This window comes from Canis lupus, chromosome 5, assembly GCF_048164855.1.
Source record: "Canis lupus baileyi chromosome 5, mCanLup2.hap1, whole genome shotgun sequence".
Classification (NCBI taxonomy): Eukaryota; Metazoa; Chordata; class Mammalia; order Carnivora; family Canidae; genus Canis; species Canis lupus.
This window is the reverse complement of record NC_132842.1, coordinates 2,323,585-2,340,204: the sequence shown is the minus strand read 5'-3', so window position 1 is coordinate 2,340,204 and position 16,620 is coordinate 2,323,585. Positions and strand designations below refer to the sequence as shown.

The 16,620-nt window shown below is 39.4% G+C and overlaps 1 protein-coding gene, 1 long non-coding RNA gene and 1 pseudogene across 29 annotated transcripts in view; 1 reads left to right on the top strand and 2 right to left on the bottom strand.

Annotated features, from left to right (window-relative positions):
* The window catches only part of PARD3 (par-3 family cell polarity regulator), a 649,441-nt gene that overhangs the window by 42,418 nt on the left and 590,403 nt on the right, over positions 1-16,620 (top strand). The gene's annotated exons all lie outside the window — the stretch shown is intronic.
* Positions 1-16,620, bottom strand: part of LOC140633149 (uncharacterized) — a 61,862-nt gene that overhangs the window by 7,579 nt on the left and 37,663 nt on the right. The gene's annotated exons all lie outside the window — the stretch shown is intronic.
* LOC140632856 (microtubule-associated protein RP/EB family member 1 pseudogene) lies at positions 3,475-13,867 on the bottom strand (annotated as a pseudogene).

The following is a 16,620-nucleotide window of genomic DNA, read 5'->3' as shown; positions in this document are numbered from 1 at the left end:
TCTTCTTATCCTGTTTTACTCTCTTCAGTGTACTTCTTACCAACAGAAATTATCTTACATCTTTGATTCGGTCTTGTTTCCCTAGAATCCAAGCTCTGTTATAGCAAGCATTCAGGTTTTCCAGTTCATGCTAAATCCCCAGGATCTGGCCCACCATAAGTTTTGAATCTGTGTTCATTGAATGACCTCCAGAGGCTTTATTATTGCCTTGGAAGCAGTGCAGATTTTCGCCCCTGATGTCGAGTTTGTCCCATGCTACTTTCTCAGACCACCTGCATGAATTACACAGCTCCAGATCCAGGTGCCATCCTCTGCTCGCGGGTGTGCTGCTGCAGTTTCCTGGAAGGCTTCCTTTTGCATTCAGTCTGGGTCTGAGGAAATGTTGCCTTTTGGACCCAACTCAGTTTTTTGCTTGTGTCCTCCATGAAACCTTTCCTAACACTGTAACTGGCTCTAGTGCTCACTTTTTTGAAACTTTTTTTTTTAAGAATTTATTTATTCATGAGAGAGAGTGAGAGAGAGAGAGAGAGGTAGACACAGGCAGAGGGAGAAGCAGGCTCCCTGCATGGAGTCTGACGTGGGACTCGATCCCGGGTCTCCAGGATCACATCCTGGGCTGAAGGCGGCGCCAAACCGCTGAGCCACCCAGGCTGCCCTGAAAGTCATTTTAATTGTCTTAAAAATGCTTTGTACTGGTGAGTGTAGTCTCTGCCCCTTTTGATCAGGGACTCTCGGCTCAACTCCTTATGCCAAGGCCACTGAATCTCATTCAAACATCTTTGTTTCCCATACACCTTTTTTTACTCTGAAAATTTTTTCTACAGCTCTCATCTTGCATCCTAAGTTGTATATTTTGTTGGTCAAATAAATACTTGAAATGTTGGAGCTGGTAGGATTCTTGGCCAGTATCTAGGCTCATTAGAAGGTGTACCTGTGCTGTGGTTTTCCCATTAACTTTTGCCCCAGGAGGTTCAAATCAGCTTTGGGGCTAGTAACAAATGCAGATAATTGTTTCCTGATTAGGAGTCAGATTTGACACTTCCTATTGAAATATTTTGCTCTCTGGGATATGAAGCAGATGGTCGCTTATGGCAGAACAGATGTCTCTGTTGAATCAGAGCATTTTAATCTGCTCTTGTACCTCGAAGTGTTTCCCTTGGCAAATATTCACTTCTGACCTTCTTGTTTCAGCTTTGGGCATTTTCCCCTACTAAATGGCTACATAGATTTTTACAAAGAAGTCTGGTAAAATATAACTAATAAAACACGAATAACTCAATATTGGTTAATCCACATGCTTATTCCAATGCAGGTACAATGTCTTGATTGACTCGGTAAGTAGTGATTCATTAATAAATACACAGTTAACATGACCTATTGATTATAACACTAAAAATGTAACTAGAATTAAATATAGTTAGATTCTTCAGATTGTTGAGTGGTGGTATCAGTGAGTAAAGCTGCAGGTGAGCTTGCCTGGGTTTGAAACTCGGTTCTGTCACTTAAGATCAGTGTAACTTTAGGCAAATGACTTAACGCTGCTGCTGTGCGTCAGCTTCTTCCATGTGTAAAATGGGAGAGGGGGAAGGTGTGTAATAATAGCACTCACTTTTAGGAATGAGTGAGGGTTACATGGGTTTATACATGATAAGTGCTGAGAATGCTTCCTGCTCATAACCACTACAGGGATGTTAGCTCTCCTGTGAGTCTCATTAATGTATCATCATCATCTGTGAAATAAAGGCTCTCACTGCCAGTGGACAAAGAACAAAGGCTGGAAGAAGTGCTAGGTCTTTAATAGGAGGTGCTCTGCTGAAACCTATGCGTGGTCCACTTGGCCTGGCTTTGTTTCTCCTTCAGTGGTGTTGTTGGTTGAGCTGGCTGTTTCTTGGGATGCCTTCAGCTTGAAACGGTAGGTGTTTCAGCATCTTATTTAGGTCTGAGCTTCACCCTCAAATTTCATATATATTTTTTGAGAATAGACATGTTGAATAAAAGAAAACTGGTGTGTTGAAGTTGAACTATACTTTCTTTGGGCAGATAATGTGCCTTTTCTCATTACTAAGTACTGCTTTTGGCCTGTATGATACCAAACACGGGGAGGATGTGCATGTCTAATAATCAGCAAATAGGTGTTTTTCATGCTGTGGCTGGTACTAAGAACTGTGAACCTTAATCTTGCCCTCTCAGACTTTTTAGCTTGATTGGAAGGGGAAGAGAATTACTGCCAATGCAGTGTATTTATGACGATAAATTCGTTTTTATCTGATAGTGCTTTGATTGAATGCTGTGTGTTGGGCTCATAAAAATCTCAAGACAGCAAGGTACTCATCTAGAAGTGTTTTGTCTCAGAAAAATGTGGCAGGGAGCCAGCTTTGAGAATGAAGCCTTGCCCCGCTCAGTGTTACCCTTGCTTCCTTTCTAGCAGCTCCCACCATTTACCTCTTTCGTCCTTATCTAATAGCAGGCCCCAAGCTGTGTGTGTGTGTGTGTGTGTGTGTGTGTGTGTGTGTGTATTAACTGTTTATTACAGGCATTTTTGACATTAGTAAAAGGAGAATAGAATAATAAGTCTTCAGGTATCCATCACCAAGCTTCAATATCTATCAACACATGCCCATCTTACTTTATTTGCAAGTCCCTTCCCTGCCTTTCCCGACCCTGGCTGGATTATTTCAAAGTAAATCCCAGAAAATAGATCATTTTTCCCATAAATTTTTCCGTATATGTCACTTAAAGATAAGGACTATTACAAATAATTATTTTTTAAAGATTTTTTTTTTTATCTGAGAACAAACAAGCACTTGAGACACAGCATGAGTGGAGGAGGGGGAGGGGTAGAAGAAGAGGGAGAAGCAGACTCCTTGCTGAACAGGGAGCCTGACTCAGGGCTCCATCCCAGGACCCAAGGATCATTACCTGAGCTGAAGGCAGATGCTTAACTGATTGAACCACCCTGGCACCCCACAAAGTTTTTATTTTAAACTATGTTTTCCAACCATCTCTTTTTTTTCATTCATGGAGATTGCATCCACTGGCTGAAGTAGACAGGCTGGCTGTAACCTGGCAAGTGATTATATAATTAAGAGATCTTGTCTTTACTGAGCAACCCCATATTTAGGTGGTATTCAGAAGTTTCAGAGGGATCCTAGGTTGCTCATTTTCCTGAAGATCTTGTGGACAGACCCTCTATTGATAAAGGAATTTCTGTTGGGTCTCTTGAGAATTCTAAACCTGTGATGATATATAGCCAATGCTTGGGGTAGCCCAGGGCTTCCCAGAGTATAGTTCTCAGGAAGGCAGATAGGAGTAGCCTCAGGGTGTTGCACAGATTCCATTTTCTTTATAAGCCAATTGATGATGACCACATGAACTGAAAATGAAAATTCAAGATTCCTCTGCTTACATTTTTTATTTTGTAAATATGTGCTGGAAGGTGATGAAGTCAGTGGACTTTATTTAAACTTTGAAAAAAAAAGCTGTATCTGAAACCTGGAGTTTGGGAGTAATTCTGCACAGTAAATATGGTGGCCAAGAAGCACGTGGTCTATTCTAGCACAGGCATTGAATTGGGTGTCAGGAGATGTGGGTTGAAGTACCCATGTCTCACCTCCTAAATATGGCAGTGGGCTTTGGCTATACATAGCTTTAGGTTTTTATTTCCTCATTTGTAGGAGATGGATTAGGAATGGGCTGTAAATGAGGTGAAGATTGCTTTGGCCTTGGTAGAGTGGAGTGGGTTGGAGTGGAGAGGATGGAGTCCCTTAAGGTGGATGGATGGGTTCATAGTGGTGGATCTCAACCCTATATGACTCAACACCTCTCTTTTTTTCTTCTTACTTTTTGAGATAATGATAGATTCACAAGAAGTTGCACTAATAATCAATACTGCACTGGGACTCATGAGAGACACACAGAGAGAGGCAGAGACATAGGCAGAGGGAGAAGCAATTTCCCTGTGGGGAGCCCAATGCAGGACTCGATTCTGGGACTCCAGGATCAACCCTGAGCCAAAGGCAGATGCTCAACCACTGAGCTACCCAGGTGTCCTAATAAATTAAATCTTAAAAAAAAAAAACAAAACCCAAAAACTATAAACTCAAGTTAGGGTTCTTTTTGTTTTCAGTAAGGCTAGATACTTGAATGCATTTGTGTCGTTTCTTTTAAGGGTTGGTTGAACCTTATGCCCAAATACTGTTATATCTTCTGTGACAGCCTATATGTAAAAATGAGTATATTTATCTAATTTACCTAATCTATCTGTTGCAATATAGAAGTTATTGCAAAACTTAGCAGCTTACGAACCTGAGCCTTATTTAACCCATAGTTTTAGTGGGTCAGGGCCTCAGATGTGGTTTGGTTGGGTGTCTCTGGCTCACTGTCTTATGAGTGCACAGTCATCTGAAGGCTCAAATGAGGTTGAGGACTCTGCTTTCAAGCTCACTTAGGTGGCAGTTGACAGGAGGCCTCTGTTCCTCATTGTGATGTGAGAGAGCCATGGAGTCCCCAAAATAGAAGCCACATACATTCTTTAATGAAAAAGTAAGGGAAATGAAGTAGTTTTTTTTTTTTTTTTTAATTCGTAAGTGTTCTGAGCTGATCTTTAGAGAGAAAGCAGAAAGTTTAGCAGTATAGGCAGAGGTTCTCACTATATTAAAACATTACAGAACAGAAATCTGTTCTCCCTTTTAGTTCTTATGTGTATAGATGACTTACAAAATGCCACTATACATGAGGCTTCATGACATAATCCTCCTTTTTTTTTTTTTTTAAGTTTATTTATTTTAGAGACAGTGTGAGCAGGTGGTGGGGAGGGGCAGAGGGAAAGAGAGAATCTCAAGCAGATTTCTCACTCAGTGTGGAGCGTGATATGGGGGATTCCATGACCCTTAGATTATGACCTGAGCTGCAATCAAGAGTCAGTTGTTCAAACTGCTGAGCCACTCAGGCACCCCCATCATAATCCTCTTTAATATTAGTTTTTATCTCAGCTTTGTTATGCTGGCTGACATTGTTATGCTTAACATGTTGCTTGCTCAGAAGAGTTTTGCCTTGGTCTTGGGTGAGGAGTGTTACTTGGCTGCTTATAAATCAACTCTCAATTCTTTTTTTATACTGGTAATTTTTCTTTACAAAATTTTCACTAGCTTTATTTTTTATTTTTTAAAGATTTTATTTATTCGTGAGAGACAGAGAGGCAGAGACATAGGCAGAGGGAGAAGCAGGCTCCTCACAGGGAGCCCAATGTGGGACTCGATCTCGGGACCCTAGGATCATGATCTGAGCCAAAGGCAGATGCTCAATCACTGAGCCACCCAGGCATCCCTTTCACTAGCATTAAATCGGAATATTTGATTGCTAAGTGTATCATTCTTAAATGGAATGGTTGAGGCCAAAAGTTCTAGAAGTTTTCCCTTTTTGCTGAGATGCTGACAGATGAGAATTGCTCATGGAGATAATCTGGACAATTCTAACCAGGGATGTGATATTCTTAAGCAGGGCTGGTAGTGAAACAGTTCTGGAGTACACTGTATCTAGGAGATTCTTCCTATTTATTAAATTTAGACACAGTTTGTCTTTGAAGGTGGTAGGGTCATTTAGGTCCTAAGTTTAGAGATTTAAAAGTGCAACCAACATCCTTTGCCAAACGTATGCTGCAGTACATTTTTTCTTTTTTGGTTTCCTATGAAAAAAAGAAGAGTTACATCTTTAATATCCAGTGATTATTGAATTATTTCTATTTTCTGTATTGTGTTTTGAATACTGGAAGTAGTAGTGTTTTCTCTTCATTTATTTCAATTTTCGTTTATCTTCAGTACCTGTGATTCTGTAGCTTTTCTTCCCCTGCCCCTTCTGCTCCTCTTGGGCAGCATTGACTATCAAAAATCATCTTTTTTTAATTTTTATTTTTTAATTTTTTTCAAAAATTATCTTTAGTTTGTCCTTTCTTTGCATAACCTATTTTCTCTGATACAACCTTCTGTCATGACTTGATTTAGCTGTTTCAGTCGCACCCATTACAATTTATACAATGGGGGATTTCCAGCATTGTTAAATCCCCCACCTTTGTCACCCAACTTCAATTTATTAAGGTTCAAGGTGTGCCTTTCCAGGGGGTGGGGCTGGACTCTCCAGTTCTTGCTAGAAGAGAAGGTGTTTTTAGGTAGAAGCTGTTCCTAGGGATTCTTTTATTTCTGTGAATGAGTAACAGTGAAATTAATTCAAACTCTGATGCTCCCAGGATTATTGAAGGTCCATAGTGCTTTACTGCCCAACTAGAACATGATTCACCATGAGGTGTAGTTCTGTAGAGAGCATGACATGATAGAGGAAAAAGGAAGTTGCAGGTGAAACAGTGACTCTCTTACAATTCACTTGGCTCCCGTAACGTCTTTTCTTTTTCCAAGGTTACTCTCCTGTAATTCATTATGAGATGTAGTGCAGTGTGGTGGAGAAGGTTCAGAATGACGCTCTACCACTTTCTAGCTGTATTACTTGGAAAAACTTCATTTCTCTGAACTTGGGTTTTCTGCTCTGTAAAATGCGGAGAACACCACTTTTCTTGAAGAGATTTGCTGAAGGTTAATAAGAATATAGGAATAACATCTAGGGTTGGGTAATTGGTAGGTACTCAAAAATAATTGCTGCAATTTAAAAATTTTATTCAGACATTTCCAAGCTGAGCTTTTCCTATGTCCATGCTAAGACCTGATTGTATGAGGTTTTGTTAAAGTGGCCCATGTAGGTAATTGTAGCATATTCTAGCATTTCATAGTTTAGGTAGATATTGGACAATAAAGAAACGACTTCTTATGAAGGGGTCAGGACAGATGCAGTTTAAAAATAAAGATCAAAGACGGGCTCATAACTAAGTTGTCAATAAGGAGGTTTGTTCAGGAAATTAAATTTCATGGCTAAAAACTTCATGTCTAAGTAGCCAGCTTTTTTCTTTAAAGGGAGTATTTAGAACAACATCATGAAGCACCAACAGTGAAGTTCTTCCAGTGGAAAGGCAGAATGAGTCATTGTTTATTTGATATTTTACAATAGTTGTCAGAAAAATATGTCTCTGACAAGGTTAACTGGGGATGTGGATCTTGGGCATGGTACTAGTTTGTCTGGAGAGTGGGATTTGCAGTGTTTTTCAGGAGGTACTATTTTCTTAGAGATTATTTTAGAGTCTCAGTGAGTGGATGAGGAGACAGGTAGGTGAAGGGCAGGTTGTACCATGTCTGAGCACATTGCTTTTGTGAATTTCATTAACCAGATACCATATTGGATGAGGTTTGCAAACTTTATTTTTTTTAGTTGTGACTGATGATTAGCTGTAAAGTTCAGTCGTGATCACTGTATTTGAATCAGTCATGCAAATATCCTAGAAATATGTATTTTAGAACTGAGGAAGTTTTAATGTAAATGAAAGCTTAAAAGTAAAGGGTTCAGATTTCAGATGACATCACAGACTTCAAAAATGGCTTTGACACACACACATGCACACAAGAAATTATTCATGCTAAGGAATGAGATATTTTCTTTACATATATTCAAGAAATTATGTCATTTGTTTTGTTTAAAAGCCTCCTTTTGGGAGAATTGCAGTACTTTTTTGTGACTTGAATCTAAAACTTGAAGGTTGATGCAGAAGGACAAGTGGAATAAAATTTCAAGAGGAGAAAGAAATAGATGAGACTATTAGAACTGTTCTCCATCTACTTTTTTAGCCTGACAGCTTCCAGAAACTAAGAGCTTTGCAATGTACACATTGGTTCAAAAGGATAGAAATTGCCTTTTTAAAAGTGGATTTGGTGGTGGTGGGTGAGGACAGGTAGTAGAGTGAGGAATATCGTCTCCCTGTGTGGGGCTGCCAGTCTAGGTTGGGATCCTTGTCCTTCTGCTGGTCTTACTTCACACCTTACTGTGTTAGTGCTCCACTCTGAGCCCACAGGACTGACCTTCATCATCTCCTTGAAGGTGGGGAAGCTCTTAGTCTCCAGGACTAGAGCAAGAGGGGCCAGGGCATCAAACTCTGTTCTCTGAGGTGAACACAGCCAGTCTTGAGTCTTGAGATTAATGACTATTTGATTCTTTTGCATTGTCATCTTTTTTTTTTTTTTTTCCCCCCAGTTCTGTGATTAGTTGATCAGGACAGAAAGGGAAAGATGGAAAAAAGAATGTTGTATGTATTTAGCCTGGGAAGTTTGTTTTTTCTCATGCTTCATTTCAGTTCTTGTTTTAATGCCAATTCTTACCCACATCCTTGAGGAAAGACTATTCTTGGGAATCATTTTTTTTTATAGAAAATCGCTAAGAAATACCCACAGATGCTGACCTTAGAGGTCGTTTTAGGTTATCTGTTATCACCAAAGATGCAGGTCTAGATCACAGTAGCACCAAGTACAGATTTCAGAAACTTCCAGAAACTAAGCCAATTATGGCCTCATGAGTTGCCAGCAGAACCTCATGAAGAGAGGATTTCCTGTGTCAGGTGTGCCCCGTGTACCTGCCCTCTTGCTAGGCCCAGCAGTTATTATTGAAGCTGTCTATCCCTTCCTTGCCTCTGAAAGCTTTTGCTTTTGGCCCACTGTGCTTGTTTTAAGGACCTGGGGGAAATGACAGTACCACCTTTATTGAAATCCTCAATTTGCCCATGAACTTGAGGGATTTGTTGCGTGTGGTCCTGCATCTCTGCTGTCGGTGGTAGCGGTATTTGTTCATAAGCACAACCTATGTTCTCCTCACTATTGACATCTTTAGTTTATTTGAAGTGTGTCTTCCTGCTATTATCTACTCATACGTGTCATTTATTAAAAGGAGGAGGGTTATTTCTATGAATATTTGTTGCGAGTTCTTTGTGTGTCTAGTTTAGGTTAGGGGACTGTCTATAATCTAACAGTCTGAAATAACTTTTGAAAGTTGGTATGGTTTAAGTTTAGCCCATTTAATCTGTTCAGAGAGATCCGGAATTTATAGGTGTTAGAAGACGAAAAAAGAAAGTTTGCCTGATTTTGAAGTCAGTGACTTTTAACAAGGGTATATATGATATCAAAAGGATAGATTCATTGCAATAAAGTATACTTTATTACAAATAAGGTATTTGAGTATGTCATGTGTAGCTATGTAGATGCATAGAAAATAGGTAAATATATGGTCTTTGCCAAGGAACTTGGCTTATTTTGGGAGGTAAGAAACAAGATACAAGATGTCATCTAAGGCAGGGGTTATAGAAATAACCAGTATAAGTTGGAAGAGTTTTTATTGGTACCCCGAATGATGTATTTCTCAATAGATTGATGATCTGGCAACATGAAAAAAAGAAACAAAAACCAAAAAACAAACCACCCTATGTGCTGTCTTTCCTACAACTATTTTTTTTTGTTTTTTTTTACTGCAGTATCATAAAAACCTGTGTATTTAAGAGAAGTCACTTTTGAAGATTTTCATTATAAATGTGACCAATTTTATTTTGTTAACATGCTATGAACCTAACAAGCACTCCTATTTTACAATATTTTCTAATATACTCTAGATTAGAAATACCTGCTCTTTTAATTTTGTTTTTCCTCCCTTGTACTTGCCCCTGCCCCCTGCCTGCCTCTTCCCCCAACACTTTGAGATCCCTCTTGTGGCCCTGCTTTTTCCACAGCATGCTCTCCTGTGATTCTCTGCTTCTCTTGGTGCTGGATTTGCTGGCCTAGAGATAGACAAGGATTTGGAGCGAATGTCCTTTTGGATTTTATTAATCAAACATTTGAATGCTCAGAGTGCACACAGCTAGCTCTCATATCCTGGAAGGATGGGCTGGGAAGGCATTCTCTCTTCTTGGGTCCTGGGAACCAAGACTAAGACACTAGACATGGAAACAGGTAAGGGTGCTGAGGTGGGATGGATTAAATCATCTTTATTTGGATGGAAGGGTTCCACCAAGGAATTCAGCCCAACTCACGTTGATTAGCAGAGGATTTTATAGGTTGGAAACTAAAAGTGCCCAGGTAGGGACTCCATATGCTTTAAAGGAATGCTTTCACCATATCCAAGAAAGCATGCATTTTATGGTGTGAAATAGCTGGTGTGTATATTTCATTCAAGTGGGTTAAGTTGAAGGGAGAGGGGAGGAGAAGAAAATTTACTACCAGCTAATGAGAATTAAAAATTTTCCTTTTAGTCTTGGTCTAAAACTTTGCTTCCAGTCCTCTGCTAAAAATTCATCCTGCTTTAACTGGATGTCACGACTGTTGTAAACAGCAGAATGTTGACTTTGATCACAATTGGTATTTTGACATGCAGCAGACATGAAATTGTATTATTTAACCATAGTATGAGTCTCTGTGTTACCCTCCATTTGGTAAGGTCGTAGAAATAATCGTCTGTGCCTTTGACATTTTAAATGACTACATTCCAAAGCTCTACTTGTGGTGATCTGGTCTTACGTTGGAGGATTTTAAAGGTAAAATTAACTGGTGTATTTGATCACATGTGGCACCCAGTAGGTTAATGGTTGGCACCAATTCACCTATTCTTCGAGGTTTGCCTGGAGCTTGGCTGCCAGCTTCTCCAAGGGTGTCCTGAGCTCTTGGTTAGTTTTTCCATTTGTTAGTCCCAAGTGCCCTTGGGTCATGGTTAGTGTGTCATCTGGTTCAACTTCGCAATTGGGTGTGTATGAAGAGGAGAGGCTTCATTTGCACACACGGTTGTGGTAAACTTGACTGGATTTTGTGAGGTCTGGTCATGAGGCTGTAGCCCTGGGTTTGGAGACCTCAATGGGCTGACCCAGTGCATTGAGGAGGGGCTTACGTGCTGCTCTGGCCATTTTCAGAAACATCCCACAATGGAATATTTGCAAAAATAGGTAGTGGTAGAAAAAGAAAGAATTTATCTTCTGACTTTGAGACCAGTCCCTGTTAATATTTTGGTATAGGAAGGATAAGCTTCCTTGAAACTAAAGCTTTTGGCTGAAGCGTTCTCAGACAGCCCCTGGCTCTGCAAATGGAGAGAGTAAGCACTGTTCTTTGGCGATTACTGAGTCTTTGTAGTTTTAGTTGTGTTACAGGTAATAGCATCCCGCTTCTGAATGAGGATAGCTGTCTGTTGTAAGTCATTATATGCACGATTTGGCGCTTGCATTTTGTTTATTATTTGGTAAAGAGATTACACTCAATTGAGGTACAGTAAGTATTTGATGTAGGTGATTACACTGGATCACATGAAACACTCTAAATTGCCACGAGTGGCCTATCAGTCAGCTCCAACTTAGCTGCAGATGTGTGTGTTGTGTGTGTAGAACACACACAACACACACACACACTATTATTATTATTATTATTATTATTATTATTATTATTTAGCAAGAGTTCATTAGCTTTTGCTGTGGTTTCTGGGGCATTTAAATGACTTTTCCTTAAAGACTACCACATAAATAATATTTATGTTAACCTGTGCTTACTGCCAAACTGGGAATGCTAACAACATGCTGACTTGAATGAGTTATTTTCAAGTTGTCTTATTTGAACTTGGGATGGAAGGGAGATGGTCTTTATCATACACTTCTGTTAACTGTGATTAGAAGATTGAGTTGTTCTCTACTGGTTAGTTCATCCTCACTGGTATCTTACAGTTTACTGGCACCTTAGAAGCTGAATTTTTCTCATCCCACAGAAAAAATATTCCACAAAAATAGTTATTCTCTAAGAAAATATGACTAAAATGTAGTGTACTGGGAAAAGTATTAGATTGACAAACTAGGAGAACTGCATGTCTCAGATGCATAACCAACTTTACCTTCCTGTCTTACACATGCATGTGAGGTGGCATTGCTATTTGGACTGTAGGTGCCACCAACATAGCAACCATTTCCATTTACTAGGAAATTATGTGCCAAGTATGAGGCTGAGTATTTTTCTTGCAGTTAATACTTCTAATAACTGAGTGAAGGTATCATCCTCTTTTTGCAAATGAAGGGATTGACTTAATGGAAGATAAACAACTTCTCCAAGATCATGTTAACAGTGCACAGAAGTGAGCCTGTTTTTGAGCCTGTTTTTTGTCTGATGGCAAAGCCTGTACTTCTCTATGTGCCTCCCACCCCTAATTTACAGTAGAGTATAAATAAGAAATATGATTCTTATGTCACTCTCAAGAATAATCCAAAATGACATAGAAAGTGTATAAACGTTTAGGCAACTAAATCAGTACAGACAACACAGAAAGACTCTTGGCCCCTAACTCCTCTCCTCCAAGTGTAAACATGGTAACTGTCTTCTGCATAGTCTTCCTTCTAGGCTTTTAGATAGAGGTGTGTGTGTGTGTGTGTTTGTGGTGAGAAACGGAGAGAGGGTGAGGGAGTGAAAGATAATTCCAGTTTTGGTAATACTACAAGTATGACTGTAGCTCTGTAGAATAGAATTGCTGGGCCATTTTTCTTTTAATAATCACTTCTTTTCTACTTTTGCTTGAAATGTCATATATTCCACAGATTAAGGTCTGCTGGACTCTTTCTGTATTCTGTATACTATTCCATTTATTGTTTTTTAGTCCCAAACTGTTTTATTTATTTATTTATTTGTTTGTTTGTTTATTTATTTATTTATTTATTTATTTTTTACTCTTAAGGCATTTATTTATTAAAACGTTCTCTGCCAAGATTTCACATTAGCTTAAAATTCAAATCAGTCTTTACATTTCTCTACTGAGGGCTCCACCTCAGTATATGACATAAAAGCACCTTCTCCAGCAGTGAGTGTTACCAGCATCCATACAGTGAGCCCCATGGTCAACCTCTCTGTTCCCCAGGTGACCCAACTAGATGTTAATACTGCTCTGCTACAGGGTAAAAGCTCCTAACTCAAACTCATTGGAAAAGGGGTGAAACTTCTGCAAAGTGCACTTTAAGAAGAGGTACTGTTTGCTCATGAAAAGAAACCAGTGAGTCCTCTAAGAATAATAAAAGGGGATATTTTACAGTTAAGCACATGATTGAAGAATTCGGATGTTGCTTTGCTGGTCCAGGCTGTTAATACTCTTCTTGTTCCTCCTGTTGGCCCCCTTCATCAGGTATCACAAAGCCTTCATCTGTGGCAGAGAGAATGTCCATGATCCTCTGCAATACAGGGTTGTTTTCCCCTTCGTTTTCCTGGCAAATCAATTCAATGTTTCTTAGCTTTCCAAAGTAGAAATCTCTCTCTTTCTCCAAGTCTTCGACGGTAAGTTTCAATACATTGACCTGCTGCATCAATTCAGCTGCTTCATCATCCCCGTTGCCCACACCAGGATTCTTTTGCACCACACCTGGGCCTGCCTTAGGGGTTGCAGTAGTTCTGTGTGTTGCAATGGGCCTCTGTGGAGCTGCACTGCTAGAGCTGAGAGGTTTCTTCGGTTTGTTCAGAGCTGGAGCAACAAGGGAGGGAGCCACTGCAGTTTCTTGACCTTGTCTGGCAGCTACAGGGTCATAGTCTTTTCCATCATAGTTTGCATCAAAAAACTTCTTGCACCACTAAACAAATTCAAAATTGTCCTGAAACTTTCCTTTTACTAATTTGTCCACAGGAATTATTTTGTCAACACCCATTCTCTTAAAACCTGCTTGTAGTATTTTGAAGTTCTGGATGTATTCATGCTCTAGTTTAGCCTGGAATTTCACTTTCTTCAAGGCAATGGAGCCAGGGAATAGCATGTCCATAAACTGACAATAGGCAGCTCCTGAGCACAACTGTTCAATCTTTGTCAGATTCAGCTGCAGAGACTCATTGATCCAGGCCAGCATATCATGTCGACTTAGGTTATCACTGGTGACGGACGTTGAGTATACGTTCACTGCCATCTTCGGCTCTCGGCGGGACCGCGTCCGCTGCCTGTGCCCGGCTTCGATTCCGTCTTCGTCCCCAAACTGTTTTTAAATATAAGGCACCTCCACATGGCTTTTTTTTTTTTCTCTCAGAATTTTTCTACATTTTCCATGTTTATTTTTAAAAATTATAACTTCAGGGACCCCTGGGTGGCTCAGCGATTGAGTGTCTGCCTTTGGCCCATGGCATGATCCTGGGGTCCTGGGATCCAGTCCTGCATTGGGCTCCCTGCATGGAGCCTGCTTCTCCCTCTGCCTGTGTCTCTGCCTCTCTCTCTGTGTCTTTCATGAATAAATAAATAAAATCTTAAAAAAATAAAAATTATAGTTTCAGACTCACTTTGCCTAAGCTGACCCATTCCACTAAAACTAAGCAAATAGAAATCCTGTTGCTACCTTAATTGGGAATGCATTGTCATTATACATTATTTGGGGGAGGGGATTAACATCTATAGAATAGCGAATTCTAACCAAGAAAAAAGTGAATTCAAGAATGTATACAACTTCCCCTTTTCTTAAGTCTTCTTTTTAAAATTTTATCTATTTATTCTTTTTTTATTTTTAGAGTTTAGACATCATGTAAGTTCAATACATTAAGCGTTTCCTGGGTACTTAACCTTTTTGATTGCTATTGTCAGCCTTTTCTCATTATGTTTTTTTTTTAAAGATTTTATTTAAAGATTCATATCTTTATTCTTATTTATTCAATCTTTTTATTTATTTATTTATTTATTTATTTATTTATTTATTTATTTACTTATGATAGTCACACAGAGAGAGAGAGAGGCAGAGACACAGGCAGAGGGAGAAGCAGGCTCCATGCACCGGGAGCCTGATATGGGATTCGATCCCGGGTCTCCAGGATCGCGCCCTGGGCCAAAGGCAGGCGCCAAACGGCTGCGCCACCCAGGGATCCCCTATTTATTCAATCTTTTAAAAAGGTTTTATTTGTTCACTCAATCCTGGGACCGTGGGATCACGCCCTGAGCCAAAGGCAGACGCTTCAGCCTCTGAGCCTCTTAGGCATCCCTCTCATTATGTTTTTTTTTTTTTCATTATGTTTTTAAACTGGCTATAGTTTATATATAGGAAAGCAATTATTTTGCTAAATTAATTTTTATAATCTTCGTTGAATTATCTTGTTTAAAAAAATTCTTTATGTAAATTTAATGTAGTTAACATATACTGTATTATTAGTTTCAGAATTTAGTGATTCTACCAGTGCTCATTACATTAAGTGCCCTCCTTAATGCCCATCATTCATTTAGTCCATACCCACACCTGCCTCCCCTCCAGCAACCTCCAGTTTAGTTTCCTAGAGTTCAGCGTCTCTTATGATTTGCCTTCATTTTTATTTTATTTTTCCTTCCCTTCCCCTATATTCATCTGTTTAGTTTCTTAAATTCCACATGCGTGAAATCATGTGATATTTGTCTTTCTTTGATGGACTTATTTCACTTAGCCACTAATACCCTCCATTCCATCCATGTTGTAAATGGCAAGATTTTTTTTTTTTGATGGCTGTGTAATATTCATCTATCTATCTATCTATCTATCTATCTATCTCACATCTTCTTTATCCATTCACCTGTCCATGGACATGGACATGACTCCTTCCACAGTTTGGCTGTTGTGGACATTGCTGTTATGAACATTGGGGTGCAGGTGCCCCTTCAAACCAGGATGTTTGTATCCTTTGGATAAATACCCGGTAGTACAATTGCTGGGTCATGGGGTAGCTCAATTTTTAACTTTTTGAGAAACCTCCATACTGTTTTCCAGAGTGGCTGCACCAGTTCACATTCCCACCAACAGCATAAGAGGGTTCCCCTTTCTTGCATTCTCACCAACATCTGTCATTTCCTGTCTTGTTCATTTTTGCCATTCTCACTGCTGTGAGGTGGTATCTCATTGTGGTTTTGATTTGTATTTCCCTGATGGCAAGTGATACGGAGCATTTTTTCATGTATCTGTTAGCCATCTGGATGTCTTCTTTGGAGAAATACCTGTTCATGTCTTCTGCCCATTTCTTGATTGGATTTTTTTTTTTTTTTTTTTTTTTTTTTTTTTAGGTTTTGAGTTTGATAAGTTCTTTGTAGATTTTGGATATTAACCCTTTATCTGAAATGTCATTTGCAAATATCTTCTCCCATTCTGTAGGTTGACTTTTTTTTTTTAGTTTTATTGACTGTTTCCTTTGTTGTGTAAAAGCTTTTTATCCTGACGAAGTCCTGATAGTTCATTTTTGCTTTTGTTACCCTTGCCTTTGGAGACATGTCTAGCAAGAAGTTGCTATAGCTGAGATCAAAGACTTTGCTGCTTGTGTCCTCCTTTAGGAGTTTGATGGATTCCTGTTTCACCTTGCCTTTAATCCATTTTGGTTTGTGTGTTGTGTAGTAAAGTGGTCCAGTTTTGTTCTTCTGCAAGTGGCACACCATTTGTTGAAGAGATTGTTTTTTCCATTGTAAATTCTTTCCTGCATTTTCAAAGATGAGTTGACCATAGAATTGAGGGTCCATTTCTGGGTTCTCTGTTCTCTTCCATTGATTTGTTTCTGTGCCAGTACCACATTGCCTTGATGATCACAGCTGCTTTGTAATACAACTGGAAGTCTGGGATTGTGATGCTTCCAGCTTTGGTTTTCTTTTTTCTTCTCTTAAAAAGACTTTATTTATTCATTAGAGAGAGAGCAGAGGGGAGGGCAGAGCGAGAGGGAGAAGCAGACTCCCCAATGAGCAGGGAGCCCAAGGAGGGGCTTGATCTTAGGACCCTTGAGATCATGA